This window comes from Galendromus occidentalis, unplaced genomic scaffold, assembly GCF_000255335.2.
Source record: "Galendromus occidentalis unplaced genomic scaffold, Mocc_1.1 scf7180000077523, whole genome shotgun sequence".
Lineage (NCBI taxonomy): Eukaryota > Metazoa > Arthropoda > Arachnida > Mesostigmata > Phytoseiidae > Galendromus > Galendromus occidentalis.
In genome coordinates this window covers 29,374-45,927 of record NW_003805511.1, presented here as the reverse complement: position 1 = coordinate 45,927, position 16,554 = coordinate 29,374, and the positions used below count along the sequence as shown (strand labels likewise).

General features: G+C 51.6%; 4 non-coding genes across 4 annotated transcripts; all 4 read left to right on the top strand.

Annotated features, from left to right (window-relative positions):
- The first annotated feature begins 250 nt into the window (after positions 1-250).
- On the top strand, positions 251-322 carry TRNAT-CGU (transfer RNA threonine (anticodon CGU)). Its single transcript has one exon. It is a non-coding gene; the product is annotated as a tRNA-Thr (tRNA).
- Positions 323-1,094: 772 nt separating this feature from the next.
- Positions 1,095-1,176, top strand: TRNAS-UGA (transfer RNA serine (anticodon UGA)). Its single transcript has one exon. It is a non-coding gene; the product is annotated as a tRNA-Ser (tRNA).
- A 283-nt stretch (positions 1,177-1,459) lies between these two features.
- TRNAS-CGA (transfer RNA serine (anticodon CGA)) lies at positions 1,460-1,541 on the top strand. The gene has a single exon. It is a non-coding gene; the product is annotated as a tRNA-Ser (tRNA).
- Positions 1,542-1,972: 431 nt separating this feature from the next.
- Positions 1,973-2,044, top strand: TRNAP-UGG (transfer RNA proline (anticodon UGG)). The gene has a single exon. It is a non-coding gene; the product is annotated as a tRNA-Pro (tRNA).
- The last annotated feature ends 14,510 nt before the right edge of the window (positions 2,045-16,554 follow it).

Sequence of the window (16,554 nt, the reverse complement as noted above, 5' to 3'; positions counted from 1 at the left end):
CACTCTGATCGGAATTCTGCCCCGAAGAATGTCTGCGACGCTCGACGAGCTGGGCTACTCGATTCGATATCGGTTTCTTCTGTCGGCGTAAATCAGCCAAAGATATCCTCTTACGGATGATGCCCATCGCCCCTTCTTATTTCGCTCCGCAATCGTCCGACTGATCCAGAGAGTTCCGCCGTTTCACCTTGGTTGATCGTGGACGATGTCCGCTGAGCTCAACTTGCTCCGATGTAGCCTCTGCACTCGTGGCTCCGTGGCCAAGTGGTAAGGCGTCTGTCTCGTAAACAGAAGATCGCGGGTTCGAACCCCGCCGGGGCCTGGTTCCTTTTTCGTGCTTCTCGGCGCCGCTCTTCGCTCTCGGTATATTATTATAATTATATTATCAGCATAACTCGCGACGCCGCTCAATAATAATTTTCAGATGGTTATCGCGTCCAGTCAGGGCGCAATCGTCTCCTCGGGAGCGGGAGTCGTCCCGGAGAGTTTTCTCTCCCGAGTTCAGAATGATGTCGCTGACCAGATCTCTGGTAAACCGCTGCGGCTCGCAACAGATACTTGATGCGCAACAGTGCGGAAGTCTAAAATTCGGTTCGCGTTATTTTTCTCGTAGTCAGAGGGTCCTTGGAAACCGTTGGGTTGGCCAGTCTCCGAGAGCGAGGCTCTTCCACGGCTCTCGTCGAGCCTGACTGACGTGAGTACCATCGCCCTCCATTTTGGTTTCCATGGAGACAGCCGCCGCGTCATCAAGCCCTCGGCCGGTGAGTCCCACCGAGAAACTCGACCACAAGGAGGAAAATCGCAGATACTCATCAAAATTGACTTTTCCACATCAGCTTAGGTGCCCACGATCAGGTGAACGCGTCATTATCGATCGATGATACGCAGGAATTGATAACCCAGGCCCCGCCTGCTCCTCGCCCTCTCTTTCGGAGATCTCGCGGCGCTGCAGTTAGAGCCCGCCACTTTTCGAAAAAGCGCTTGAGCCTTTTCCGCCGTGCCTCATATCCGACCGGGTTGGCTCATTCCTGACACTTACGCGAAATCATTTGCCTCAATATACAGACGGGCCTGTTCGGCCTCTAAGTTTCTGAGCAGTCGTGGCCGAGCGGTTAAGGCGTTGGACTTGAAATCCAATGGGGTTTCCCCGCGCAGGTTCGAATCCTGCCGACTGCGTTATAATTTTGGAGTTTGCCGATCGTCAACCATGAGCGGAAAAGTATCGCACTATACCCACTCACTGGGAAAAGTGGCGGTAGAATCTCTTGACGATGGATGTCGTTTTGCGAGAAATGCGTAGGTAGCGCTCTAGCGACGAGCGATCAGTCGGTGCCTCGGCTTCGACGGATGATCCTGTTATGTTTGAACGTCTGCGCATTCTATCCAAGCGGCCTAAGCCGGTTGATGATTCTGGCGGCTTCGCATCCGAAAACATCCCGTTGGTCCGTGGGTACGGTGTGCAGTCGTGGCCGAGTGGTTAAGGCGTTGGACTCGAAATCCAATGGGGTCTCCCCGCGCAGGTTCGAATCCTGCCGGCTGCGTATATTTTTGCTGCTGACTGAGAATTGTGGGGTTTGGGTCGTATAGTGACACCGGCTTTCCTGCAAAATACCAAGTTCCGTCTTGCTGCATCGAATATCTCAGCGAAATGGCGCTAGTAGAGTCTCGCCGAGAGGTCTCTCAGGGTCCCGTTGCGGAAGTTCGAGAATCGCTCGATTAGACCGCGTGCACAGGCTGTGAGGAACGTGGGTCTGCTCTCACCAACGAGCCAAAATTTCAGCGGACTCCCGATATCGAATATTTAACCCTGGCATCGAAGTGAGGCGGAGCTTCGACTATACTTCTTTCTGTCTTCGGTGGATGTCCGGATTCCTCCGGGGAAATTTGGAAGGGCCCGTGGAGCAATTTCGTCCAAATTTTAGCAGCGACTGACGGCGTGGATTTTCTGGTCTGAAGACGCTGCAGTCATTGTGGCTCGTTGGTCTAGGGGTATGATTCTCGCTTTGGGTGCGAGAGGTCCCGGGTTCAAATCCCGGACGAGCCCGGATCGTCGGATGACTCTTTTTTGAACAAATTGCTCCTGATCCGATGCAGATCGATTTCCATAGACAACTCTCATATCAGTCAGACTGCTCGACTCGGGTAGCGACGAAACACTCGTCGCCTAAATCGACGTAGATAGCGCTCTTCCCTGACTGAGAATTCACTGACGCGAGTGGGATGGCGGAGATACTCCGATGCCAGAAACTTCTACCCGACTCGAGCATTCGATTGAAATCAAAAAGAGGGCTTTTCAGGGTCGTCCTTTGTCGACAGGAAGCTCTGTGCTCAGAGGGGCGCCCTCATGCGGGTCCGTTGCTTACGACAAAACTTCACAGACAGACTTTACTTCTGTACTCGGATCATCGCAAGAGGCGGTGATATTGCCAGAAGTTCGAATCGAGAGAGCCTCCCCTCTTCTGCGAAACAAATCCGGATCGATGAAATCGACGCTTTGCAGGATCAATCTTGGAGACTTGGACTTAACTTCCCACGGACGAGCAAACGAAGTTTCAGGTAGATGATACCAGTTGCCCGATCGATGCGCCGATTTCCGAGGAGCATCTTCTGACATGGCGAGTCCAGGCAGCGAAATCAATATCTCACAAGAGTGGGTACGCGTCCGAATCTCGGGAATTCAACGAGCCAGCCGATTATGACGCCAGTTGATGGATTCCGCTGATTAGACGTCCGTCGGGACACTGGGCTCTCAAGAATGAAACAGTCGGTGAATCGACATGCGAAATCTTCTTCCGCGGAACCGATTGAGGAGAGATGCACTTCGAATACCCTCCATGAAGGTGCTGAGAATAGATACTATAGAGGGTTTTCCGGTTTTTTTCGGCCATTGCGAATGATATGGACCATGTTGTCCTGGATGTCGATTCCCGTGGAAATCCAGAGGCGCTCATGCGTCGGTGGACCGGATATGGAATACCTCCGATGTGGGTTTGCGGAAGAGCTCAAGCCTTCGGGAGGAAAGTGGCCAATTTCGTTCGTCTGTCGAGAGCCCAGAAAACCTCCTGGACAGCCAGTGAACAATGAACGGAATCATTCAGCTTATTCGAACGTTATCGGTGTCTGGATGCTGATCACTGCTGCAGCTGCCGGTGCTATTCGACTCTGGTGCGTTATCATCGCCTGTCGGCTGTTTCAACGCGGCTATTTTTTGCCTAATGTACAATAATCATCTGTACCACCGGCAGCGACGATGCTGGCGAAAGTAACATCAACAACAAGTTGACATTTATCATTTTCAGTCGAGCGAAATGATAACTTTCGGCCGTGACTTCTGTGGTAGCTGTCTTGGATACAATAGACCCGACTCTCTGCCAGAGCTTTGTTGCTGCAAGCTGCGACCGTAGCAGCGGCTTTGCTCGCTGAGCCACACGTTGATGCCTATGGCGGGTTATTTCTCTTTGACTCCCTCTCATTCAAGCGGAATGCAATGAATGAGGAACAAAGCATTCCTAGTAGAGCAGAAAATCATTCTTTGTAGCGGTCATCGACGGAAACTTCGGCTTCTTCGTCTTCCCGTGTCGTGTTTCCGCCGAGGGAAGCCGAGCGAGCAGCTGGTGTCAATATCGACCTACGGACGAGCACCGGCATGACGGTCACGGTGTTGGAGGTGTGGCCCGACAGGAGAATCCTCCACGGGACAATTCTCTAGCAGATGAGTGCTACGTGCTACTGCTCACCGCATAGCAGATACTGCGACGAACATGAGCACACTCGTTCAACCTTCTCCTTCCGCTCTGCTCAGAAGGAACGTATCTGCATCTGTCTTATTTATCTTTCAAACCGCTGTGAATTAGTATTAGTATTCGAAATCGATCCCAAGCGCTTCGCGGATATAGGATCGACTTGCGATTCACAGAGCATCCACGGCTTCACCTGAGAAGCCCGAGAGACGTTCGATTCCGTGGAGGAGGATATACACATTTCCGGCGACCGATCAGCACGAGATTTGATAGAAATCATCCGTCTTCTGAATATCCGAATGATGAGCGAGCTCAATGTGCGAAGAGAGCTTAGGATATCGCTCGATTGCCGGACGATGCATGGATGGACTTTTCATCGAGCGCCCGAGGAATTTACTTACTGTATCCCTTTGTTCAGTGATCGGCTCCTTGTTAGGCGGAACCCTTGAACTCGGAGACTCATTATGTCGCGACATCTTCGGCTGAGGGGTAGTTTACGTCGAACGAATAGGAGAACAGAAGCCAGCAGGAAGAATCCGATTATCAGGAGCGCTGTGCCCATGAAGAGCACGGGGAGGTTCGACTGGGGCTGGAAAGAGAGTTGAATTTAAGGATTAGAACTTGCGGAAGAACTCGCCCGCGGTTCCCGAACTCCTCCCTAATAGTGAACTCGGACTCTACAGATTGGGTCCAATTGGATTGGAGGAGTCTCTGTCTCACTAACAATAAGTGTCTATGGCCTAAGATCGTCTGATCAAGGATATCCGGGCTCTAGGCGCTTAGACCATAGATCAGCAGAATTGGATTGGACGTGGAGACAATTTCCACCTTTCCACTCCTTTGACACACGAGGCAAGATCTCTCGAAATTGAAGATTTACAAGAAAAATCCAGAGAGAGCCCTTAATGTAGACCTGCCATGAATCGAAAAAATGCATAAGAATGGAGGTCTCTCATCCGCGCTATCTACCCAGACAGATCTGGGTCGACTCGTCGCGGTCAGCGCGGAGGCAACCAGACTCCACGTCTCGCAAAAACTTTCGTGGGAAGCAGCGACTTTATCGGAGCCCAACAGCAGCGGAAAACGAGAGTAGAACTTCGTTGATGGAGAAGTTCGTCCGATATAAGAGAGGGCTGCAGATGACGCAGAGCAGATGTTCTTTTCCTCTGCATCATTAATATTAAGATAGGTGGGAACGAATCACACGAAAAGAGATTCATCTCCACCTCCGACCGAACATTCGTTCCCATCAAGCGGGAGAATAGTAGCTCGCTGTCGTTTCGATTGTACCCGCTTCAATGGGAATTCCGCGTATTCCGGTGATGTTCATGATCGTAGATCGTGGAACAAGCCTTTGTGAACTTTCGGTCGAGATTCTTCTGTAGCATCCAGCTGCGAGACGTTGCGATCGATTGCCAACATTTTTTGAGTTTGAATCTTGGGCATTTTCCTCCAATGCGGAAAATTCTTGCGTCGTCATGACTCAGCAAAGGAATTCAACGCAATGCCGGAGGTTTGATTCACTCTCCGCCAGCAAATCTGTATTGCTACTAGATATTTCGAGTCAATGTGTATCGACAGTCCACAGGGGTTTCAATGAAGCAGCGCAGTTGGTGAGGAGCACTTTCCAGTCGCAGCGCAAAGGGTTCATTCTGATCGGACTCCATCGGATCTGTCTGGGGATCAAAAGCCTCCTGCAGGAATTCGATTTCGTTCCTCCTCCGAAGTTGGCAGCTCCATTTCCAACAAAGACCAGGAACTCTCCCGATGATTAATGTCTGCGCTCGAATCTTGAGCAATTTCTCGAAGGGAGTTGGTTTCATATCCGCTTTTCACGCCGCTGCCTGAGTAAGCATTCGATTCCATTTCGACCGTGGTCCGGACTATTGAATTTCGCGGGAATCTGACAGCGCAGTAAATTTTCGATCGACGACGGATTCAACCGATAGCAGGAATCTTCAGAACAACAAATCCTCCCGCGTGACGAAGATCAGACCGCGCACTGCCACGACTCAGGTGAAACCTCCCCGCGTAAAATATTAGGCGCGGCGATTAGGACCAATAATAGGCCTTCCTCCCTCTCGATTCAGCAGCCTATTATTGGAAGGCCCGATGTTGACTTTGGATAAAGGAAACAAGACCTCAAGCAAAGACAGCGCTGAACAGGCCTGATAAGTGTTGCTACAAGACGGCGGATCGATTTGTTCAAGGAGCTGTCCGAGGGATCGATCCTGATCGCAGTATCCTCGCAAAGCAAATCGTTATTGTATACTTGGCACCGGAAATCTTGTGTTCGTTCTTACCACTACTGGCAGCGGGAGCGTCGGGTTGTCTCCGTGTTTCGTTTTGTGACCGTCTGCAAGGGAAGAGAACGAAATTTAGATATTCCATCTGCCGCATCGAATCTTTCGGCCGATCGAAACTGACGGAATATCACCTGCTATTTTCGAAGATGTTCTCAGGGAAAGGAAGTCTCGAAATCGAATTCTGACGAGAGTATGACTCGTCTGAGCCGATTCGTGAAGTGTACAGAAGCAATCGAACGCCTACGCATTGAGAAGGATTGAGTGTATTCTCTGTTTGCGTCTCATTCAGAACTTCCCCAGACATTCGGAATATATGGTTTGTGACAAGCACAGGGGAATTTCAGTGCTCTCGGAGCTTTTCGATTACCCCGACCCTCGGTGGAGCGGACCACTCCATATTTCCTTTTCGCGGGCAGATTCTCACGCACGGAAGCTTCGATGTTCTGTGTCGGGAGTGCTTAGGGAGCCGAAAAAATGTCCTCATAGACCTTGATTAAATATCGAAATCTTCGCTTGTCACTCATCGCGATGACATTTCGGTTCCAAGTCCCGAGAAAGTGGAAATTCTCGTTGATTCCCGTCTACCCGCCTTGCACGTCTTCGCTCCGATGATTTCGGAGTTTCCGGTTGACTTTTGCGACATACAAACATCCAACGTCTGGAGATTGATTATGAAATTGAATTAGGAACCTCGAAAACGGAATCGTTCTGAAGGTCGAATCGGGACCTCTGTGCCCTATGCCAAGGGAGAGCCACACCATACGGCGACAGAGTATCTCGCACGTTTCGACGTTGTATGAGGCTCCACAGTCTCCGATGGACTCTGCCACATTGAAACATTGGATTTTCGGACCCTTTAATAAACAGCCGAGTTCAGATCGCTTATCGCGAGCTTTCAGCGGAATTACTGGGCGAAATTACTGGGTACTTATCCAAGCGTGCCTTTACGTGCCCTGCCAGAACAACGTGCAAAGCGTCAGGTAAAATCAACCCTGATAGAGCAATCCTGCATCTGATGAGAGTTTTCCCCGAAATCTGCATACAAGGCTTCCGCTCGAATCGAAGGAACATTTCGGGTTGAGATTCTAGGGCACTGGGGGTGCTCCCTGGAAGTGGGAATAGAAGTTTCCCACGACCTTTCCGCTCCCTGGAGAGGAGTCGCGGATTTCAGGGCCCAGTCACAGGATGAGATGACTGATCTCTTGGCTCAAAGATCGTCTCGAAGAATAATATCCCCGGATGCTCGCGATCTCAAAGGATCACGCGAAGTCGAGATGTCGTACAGTTTCAGAGAAGATCCGTGCGATGCGACGCGATAAGTTTCCTTCTCAGCCATGACGAATGTATCCGATGCCTTCCAATCGCTAAACCCAGATACGGGATATGGTATTGACACGTTATTCATCAACTTTTTCAGCACGACGACGTCATTCTATTGCTTGCGATCACATCGGGATAGCGCTCCTCGTGAGCTACTGGATCGACGACAGATTCAGTTCAGATTGAGTCACTCCGAATGCGCATCTAGAACCGAATGAGCTGCACTTTCCCTCTCATAAGGTCAAGGGATTCATACCTCCGTGAAAGTGACTCAGTGGCATCCCCCGATCCTCGACCGCGTTCCGGGAGGCACACTGAAGATCCACCGTAGAGCGCGACTTGCTGGACGAGCAAGCTCCAGCATATACTCGCAGCGGAGGGAAAAACTGCCGGCTCGTATGGATGAGAGGTTCAGGTTTCACGTCCGACCGTTATTCCCTGGTGTTCTCACAGCAACATAAACTCGCCGCTGCTACTCTAGTTCGCAGTATGATGTAAAAGCTGATCGCGCTCTAGACCGCCGAGAATCTCAGATCGCTCGCTCGTGAGGACCTTGAGCTGGCAAGCCCTCAGTAATTTCCTGAGCACGGTTTAATTCATTACGGCAGAGACTCGATCATGTGGATATCTGTTTCGAATCCCCTCCGAAACGTGGCTCACAATTCTTCCGAATATCCTCGACTCTTCCCTACTCCTCCCTTTTTTCTTGCCTCGGGAATCGCCTTCCGCCAATTTCGCCGTATCAGGGATTCTGTTTTTTCTCTATTTTCTACCTTTATCAGCTCCGCCATAGCCACCCTGTTCAAAGCCTCGGAGAACTGTCCGGTACCGTCTGAACTTGTCCGTCGTTCTGTGGTCCCGGCTGTAGAGTCAGGGATTCCAAGACCCGCGACCGCTAGGGAGTGCCCCAGTTTCGGGAATCGTTTGACTTTCATGCGGGACGCTCATCCTTGTCGCTTCAAGGCGCGACTGCACCGGGTGTTTTTCCTCCTCTTCGAAAGCACCGCTCCTCGCATATTCTGTGCTAGGTTATTTTTATCGGCCGCCAGTATCGCGAAATCATTGTTATGTCGTTTGTGTACTCTTGGGAAACCTGGTTCGACGGGTGAGACCCAAGTTTGTCGCGACACTGCGTCGCGTCGCCATCTGGAGATCCTTCCAAGGATCCTGAGTAGGTTGAAGCTTCCGGCACTCGGTCTTCTATGCGAAGGAATAGATTTCTGACTTTTTTATGCTCTCACGGTTTTGCGAAGGATCGAGAACGTACCGATCAGAATTATTATTCTAGCGTCGCCGTGTGCGCTATCTCAGGGCTGAGCGAAAAGTTCACCGGCTTTGTCTCATTGATTCCGAGACTCGTCCGGAAAATCGCTTGATGAATCCGGACGCCCCAGTGAAGATAGACGAGGGGTTCGAATCTCGCTTCTATCAGGGACCGACGGTTCGGTTGACTCAGAGCCTGTCGAAATATCCATTTGCAATTTTGCGAAACGAAAACCGATAACTCATTTGAGAGCTGGAGAACGCGGAGGAGTAGAGGGGAGCCTGATCGGCATGCCGAGTTTTCGCGAGTTTTGTGAGCTCTCAGACACCGAGGTGATTTATGCCCTCTCGGTCGACTCGGACCCATAGAACATTGCATCTGAGTACGAGTTACCGAGCTCGACAAACGTGACTGTTCATACAGGTGTGGAAGCAGCACCGAGACGAGCTGTCCGATTATCCAATCCATCCGGCCGGTACCACCCTGGGAATTCGAAGCAAGCCGTAGTAGTTTACCGACAACGCTGATTCCCCGCGGAAAGTTCGGGATCATAGTTTCTTTCCTCATGGGAAAATCATAAAGTCTTGAGTTTCCATAATCGGGATTTCCCTCGAGATCTCTTGTCTCCGGACTCGGATCCTCGACTCGTAGCTGGAATCTTCCGTTGTTGAAAAGAGCTTTCAATCGGTGCTCCGACTCTCAGATCAAAACGCTCTTTCGACGGAGTCTCTTTCGAAGCTCGAGAGCCCTAAGCTCTGGGACCCCGATCCCTCAGCAAGGAGAACTGCGGATGAACTGCCGCAGGAATTGATCATACGAAGAGATATCGACATTTTCTGATATAAATATTCGAGTAGTCGGACAAACGCAGGACAGTTCGAGAACCGATTGTTTGGGTGACTTCTCTGAACGGGCTCAGCTACTCGCTCCAGAGTGCGCTCAGATCTCTTCTCCTAAGACACTAGAACGCGATTTCGCACGCTCTCATGAGAGAGAAAGAAATATCAGCCTGATTCCCAGCTCGCGGAATGAAATGAACGGGCGGGGGAGCAACAAATGAACTGTTCTACGGAAGCCTACATCCGAAGGCAGACACGTTTCTTCCCGACACCACGGCCAGGGCTTTCCCAGGCGGAGCCGATGCATCAAATTATCAATGCTGCCTGAGCCTGAAAAATGGTGATGGACAGGGTTGTTCGAGGAAGAATACGATGCGTCCCTCTCACTTGATTCTACAGTTGGCAGTCATCCGCCCCCTGATTCCTTCCTCGATCCAAGTTGAATGCCCCGACGGGACGAGGGTATACCGGCTCACTCCTGAGGTGGAGTGAAATGATTTTCGAGGATCTTCGTCATAGTTTGGAAAACATTCTCCATTTCTCTCGAGCGCATAGGATTTCCCGGCTTAACGAGACTTATCTTCCGCGGTCGATAGCCTATCGTGATCCGGTCTTTTCCCTTTTCCGTTTCGATAGAGAACTCTGTTGGGTCGACAGTGACGACTGAGATTCCCTGCTCGAATCTTCCTCCTAATCGCTGTTGCAGGAGTTTGCTTCCCGAGTGGATCTGCCCGTTGGAGACGGTGAGCGTTCGGAAGGATTCCCTGAATGTTCAATCATTCCGTTTTGAATATTCATCGAATTCGGATTCTTCTAAGTTCGAGATTATTCGGGGAATGTTGTCTACGGCAAACAACGTCTCGACTGGTCTCGACGCTTCTCGAAACGAAAACCTTTTTTAAATCGAGATCCTCGGATTGTTCCCCTGGAGACCTCCGAAAAGGCGGCAATGAGTCATTTCCACTCCAAGCTTCACCAGAACTACCTGAATTTCTCCCGCTGGACGCGGACTCGATTGCGTTTCCTTCGCGCGAGCTGGAATATAACTTGATGTTCAAATTTGGTTCCAGAAACGATTTCCTGAGCGCGTCGAATGCAATGACAAGTCTATCAGGGTTTATGCAGGCGTCCGTCGTCGTCGTCGGAGTCGGAGGAGTTGATTTCGAGCCGGTCATCTGGCCAGGTAGACCTCAAGCTAGACTCTGAGTCTTTCAGAAAGGCGTGACCATCATTTATGACTCGGGCTTCGTCGGGTCCACGCCCTCAAGGCTACGTAATGATTCAGCAGTTCTTCCCGGTCCTGCAGAACTCCTTCCATGGAAAAGTCTGCGCCGAACAGCCGGGCCATTTGTGAACAAAGACGAGCTCGGCTCACTCTTCGCAGACGTTGTCACGAGTCTGCAGACGTGAGAAAGAGGGAGAGCCTTCTGGGAACTGCGCGACCAGAAGCATGTGGAGCTATGATAGTTCGCTCTCCTTTGCGTTTTCGAGGAATCAGCTTCTTCGAGGGAGCCCTGATGCCCGCTGGACACATTCGCATGGGGCCCGTGTGCAAGCGGACTGAAATTAATTCAGGGACTCCGAATAAAATGTATGAAGCATGTATCGGAGATGGAGAATATATTTCTCTCCATCAGGTGGGGGTTTCTGATGTCCCCCCCGAGCGAGTTCCCCGAGGGCCAGCCCCCCGTTGTTGCGGAAATTCCGGATGCGAAGAATTCCGTCGCAGGGAACATTTTCCCTGGACTCAATGTCCAAGCAAAAAGGATCCAGGAAATGAATTCGGCTCGATCCTGAGCTTCGAGTTCTTCTGTCATGCGAAGCGTCCTTTGCCTCTCGATGGGTTATTGAGCTTATCAATAACTGTGGCTCCATTCTTTATTCGATCATGGGTCCTGAGACCCGGCGCGACGCGGCGGGATATATGGTCAAGGTGTTCCTGTCTTGTTTTATGCAGGTACCCGGCCATGATCCTCCCGGTTGATTTCGCTCTCAGGATCAGTTCTACGAAGCAAGGTGGAAAACAGTGCGTGGGACGTTGAACCTTGACTGTAGGGTTCAGCTCGAGAAATTTCCGCGTGACCGTGATCGTGAAGGTCTGATTACCCGACGGGCCACGGTGACCTCTCAAAGATTTATCATGTCCATTGGCACGACGTGGACGATGAGCTCGAACATGGAATTTGATTGCGAGCACAGATTGCAGGCAGAGCATGTCCGTGATGGCTCTCAGCTCCTCGCGCTCTTAGCTTCCGTATCTGCTACCGATGAGTCCCCGTTCGGAGAATTAACGCACGAAGGGAGCTCGCGACTCGCGAGGATGCAACGGGAAAGTTCTCCCGTCGACACTGTTGCAAAGCCCGGACTTCGCCGCGGAGGTCACTCGCTCTCGATTTGAGGATATACTCCCTCCGGGGAATGGAGTAGACAGAAAAATAACTTCCGAGAGCCGTCGAGCACCATTATACTCGGCTGAGGCTATAGTGTAATGGAAATTTTGATTTATCCCTCGCCTCGGCGACGCAGGAGGAGGATGCGACGTGAAGGACATCCGAATTTTCGCTAGCCGTCCGCGTCGGTCTTGGTCTTCTATGGGGAACAAAGATGGATGTTTGCTGTGGAGCTCACCATCCTACAAGTCCGGATGGACGGGGTGTAATCCGTGATTCTTTATGTTCCCACTTACTTATTGAAATCTGTCAACGGTACTTGGCAGCTGTCGCGACGCTGCGTGCAGAGTGTGACCTTCGCGGAGCCGAGTAGCATCGGATTTGATCGCGCCATTTCAAATTCCCCTCCCACTCAATAATGATCCGTCGGATGTAATGTAGTGCTTGGAAACGGATCCCTATCCAGAACAGAGCCGTCGTCGATGAGACCTAATTCATCTCGATGGAAACAGAACCTGCTCTAGACTCGTTATCGGCTCTCTTTTTTCTGCTGAACGTCCTTCGCGCGCGCATTCGTTTTCATTACGCGGAATCTCGCCCGCTCACTAGCTGGCTCGTAGGCCGTGGAAGAGCACTAGTCTCGTCCGAGGGTCTTGGCACGTCCTCTTCCGTTCCATAGTCCCCCTCCGAGTCCTGACTCCGAGTCGGTCCGCATACAATGAGCAAGCAGCCTGATAGTCCGGTGTGAGGGGAGCATTGCAGAGGAATCGTGGTCTCGTCAATGGTTGACCCTAAATTGTCGGCTGTGGTGGGCCATTAATGGACCGGATAATCAATCTGTATGTGAAGTCCGACTGCGCGTCCACGAATCGATGACGTAGCCGAGTCTATAAAGTTTACAACTCAATTCGATCGTGTAAATAACTCCGTCAAGGCTATTGTGCCGGAAGATATTTATTGCGAACAACAGTGGCGGCTCGTCGGAGTCCCGCATCGCCGGCCGTGCACGCGGATATGTGCGCTCTCTGCGGCCGTCTCTGCACGTTCTATAAACAAGCGAAGAGTTACACAAACAGAGACCATTGACCAACACTTCCGATGCGACGTCTTCGCCAGCAGCGAAAACTGCGTCGTTCGCGATATGACGTCGCATGTTAGTTGGAACACGAGCTGGGCCGTGACGTCGTCTGGGAGGTTGGGTACCGGTCTGCGGAGACTAACCTCTCCCCTCGTGAAGCTATCAATCTTCTGTTTACTTTTTTCCAACCACTTGCTCGCATGTGTAACTCTCCCGCCGGCTGGCGAGCCTGTAGTCGGGAGTTCAGCCTCCATGGACTCTTCCGAACTGACTCGGTTCGACGGTAGCCGGGGCGGATCGGTTTTTCCATCCGCTCGATGAGGGGTGAAACTCGAGACAAGAGACGAGGATCCTCGAATTTCTGCGGCAATCCTTCATTTTCCTCGTAGATTACGTCAGGGGTCCACGGAGCCCGGAGCTCCGCCGCGATATCGTGCGTCGGAGTCCGGAATTCGGACTCAGTCCCCAGCAAGCAAACCACTGGTTGCGATCCGGAGAAATCGCTGGCGGTCCTGGCGAGCCTCCGGGGTGATAGAGGTCTCCATACTCCAACACCGAGATTCCATGAATCAGACAGCTCCTCAGGATGAATGAACAGACCTGGAATTCGTATTTCCCCTGACAGCAGTGAGCTTGCTGGCTTGGGAGGAGAAGGATCGTCGGGAAAACCACGGAGTCTTCCCCGATAGTTTAGAATAGCTGAATATTCCCTGATAGTTGAGAGCCTTGTAGGCTCTAGTGTGCGTCTAGGTGCCTCGCACGAGTATTCGACCGATTGCACCTCTGTCCAAGTTTCCTCTTTTTCCGGTTCAGCGGGTTTTCGTTAGTAAGCGAAATTCTTCCGCGAGCACTCGAGATTGGCTGCCGTGGAACTTCTTGTGCTTCCAGTTAGAATTCGACGTCGAAAGGAGATGCTACCAGGGTACCTATATTCCTAGTGGAAATTCTCGTTGAAAGCTGGAAGAAGGTGCGGAGGTCGCGTATCCCCCCATCTGCGGAATGTCATCGGCCGATGATACCGATGACCAACTCGAGCGATCGACTCGAGCGAAGTTGGGATCCCTCTCAGGCCGGCGCGGCGTTGTCCGACAGGGAAACCAACGGACTAAACTGGGACCAGATCCCAGAACAGTCGAAACAAAATGAATTCCGCCGTATGACGGACTCGGAAACTCTTCATGCCTGAAGGAGCCGAGAGGTTCTACACTTTCATTTGTCGCCGACACGTATCTGGAGCAGAAACGGTTGTAGGAGACTCGCCTTTGACCTTGCGCGTCTCGAGGGCGGGGATCGGCGGCTCAAACGATTGTCTCACCTAACGCGCAGGGCGTGACCATTTCCTAGAATGGCGTGCAGCGTGTCGCATATGGGACACGAGCTCGAGCGTGTCCCCATACATCGCGCACAAAGGTGGAAAGCTGTTCATTGGAGTTAAAAATCGTCGTTCGGCGGTCCGATGGCGTCTCAAGGCTCCTGTCACAGGAGGAACACATCAGGCCTGACGACAAGTTCACCTCGGATCGCGGGAGCAGACAAAAGCTCGATCTTCCAGCTTGCTGCCAAGCCGCATCTTCGTCGCAGCAGAAAAGACCCGGGATCGGCAACAGCTTTCAGGTATTGGTTTCTCTCTAATTATTCTGGACCGACTAGCAACAGGCTTCGCTGTCCCCAGTTCCATCTGACAAACGACCAAGCGCTCGAACACTTGATTGCTTCCGATGATCGAGTCGTGGGGAAACAATGCTTTCGCATCCAAGAACTGCGAAAGCGTGCCCTTCGACGCCGACGTCAGCCTCGCCCGGATGCGATCTCAAGCTGTCTTCGAGATCCCGCGGGACATCGACATAGGCTGCCAACGTCAATTGAGAGCTCGGACTCGGACTCTATTGCATTTTTTATTCAAGCCTCCCCCCCCTAACCGTCAGCTTTCCCTGACGCAGATCGCCGCATGGCTTGCGGAATAATCTGCTGCAAGGGCCACAATGCTGAGTGAGACCGAAAAGAATCAGTGCTTCCAATCACATCGATCCCGCTTCGACCTGATGAAGGCTGATTCTAAATCTCAAGAGCCCGAAGCTCGGAATAGGGGGGGGGGCGGGCTGTTCCTCCTCCGCCGCGGATCTGCTCGAAGCCAGTGAGAACTATCTGAATTCCGACCGACACATCGAAAATATATTCTCGCTCCCAGTCGCTGCTGAGTCTCAGGGGCATGGAGCGGGATTTTCGCGGATGCTGCCTCTTATGCAGCATCCAATGACTTTCCATCATGTGTCTCCATGTATGCCGAGCATCGACGTGGAAATCTACGCCTCGCATCGCATGCAGATGGGGACGAGACCTGTGATCGCAAGCCACGCATGTTCCGCTCAAGCTCGAAATATAATTTACCCCGCTCGCTGGAGGTGACGACGTCGAACAAGTTGCTGCTGCCGCTGTCGTGATTCCAAAATGAGTTAAATCCGCAGAAATCGATGAGCCATGCCGACCTCCCTTGAAAAGCTTGAGAGCATTCGGAGATAGCGGTGAGAAAAACATCGGGGGCTTGCGGGGGTCACGCGTCTCCTCCCGAAAGCCATTTCTCCCGAAGCATGTGGTGAAACTTCGTGATATACCAAAGCACGCTCACCTAACTCAGGAGGCTATATACGAGGCGATATACATACGAGCAACGATGCGACCTAGGACCCACTATCTTGTTTATCTTGGGTGAAGCGAGTGAATTTGATGTTGACGTCCTAGGCGTGACGGAACACTTACCGCGGTAGCAACAACTTCGGAGTATCTGCGCAACAGTTCCGAAGAGGGTGAGGGGCACCGATCTTTCTTACGAACAGACGGGAACGAGGGATCAAGTCTCGAGGGTTCTCCAGATTCTTGCCGAGAAGTTATCCAGGATACGAAGAGTCAGCCTTCCCTTGTGATAGCCGAAGCGGGAAATTCGTCGTCGTGTCATTTTGCAATTTTGGAGTTTTCATTTCGATAGCGGAATCGTCGAGCCTGATTGACTCGATCAGCGCCGATTCCTTTCTAAGCAGCAGCAGTCTCTCACTGACGTTTTCCCCTTGAAACCCGGATGAGAGTCGACCCCTCGATGATGTGAAAATCAGAAACCTTTCCTCCTAAGCCCCGGGTGACTCTTCCCGGGCGTCGGGAATATTCGGCCTCTTCGGCTTTGAATGGCAATTGGCTCCAGCTCGCGTCAATTTTTTACGTGTCTCCCTTCGGAACCGCCACGGAACTCCAGCAGTGTATCAAATGGACTCTGCTACTTCGGGAATTCTCCGTAGATGTTCCGCCATCGTCATGGGTGATCAATTTTGCGCTGGAGCACTCGGAGCGCGTATCGTCCGCATAGTCATTAGTGTGCGCCTGCTCTCAGAATGCGAACGTTTTTTTTTCCGAAACTTCCACGATCGAACTTGCGAAGTGCCTCTAAGTCCTACAAGTTTCAAGAATGTTGAATGAATTCACGTCGCTTACGCCAGCTTGAATGCGCTCGCCGCATAGAATGACGAAGAGTTTTCGCCTCGCTCGGAGCTTTATGCAGGAACGTTCTGCCTAGGTACTTTCTCGGGGTTCATTTTTCTTAATGTCTCGCAAATCTCGGCTAACCACCG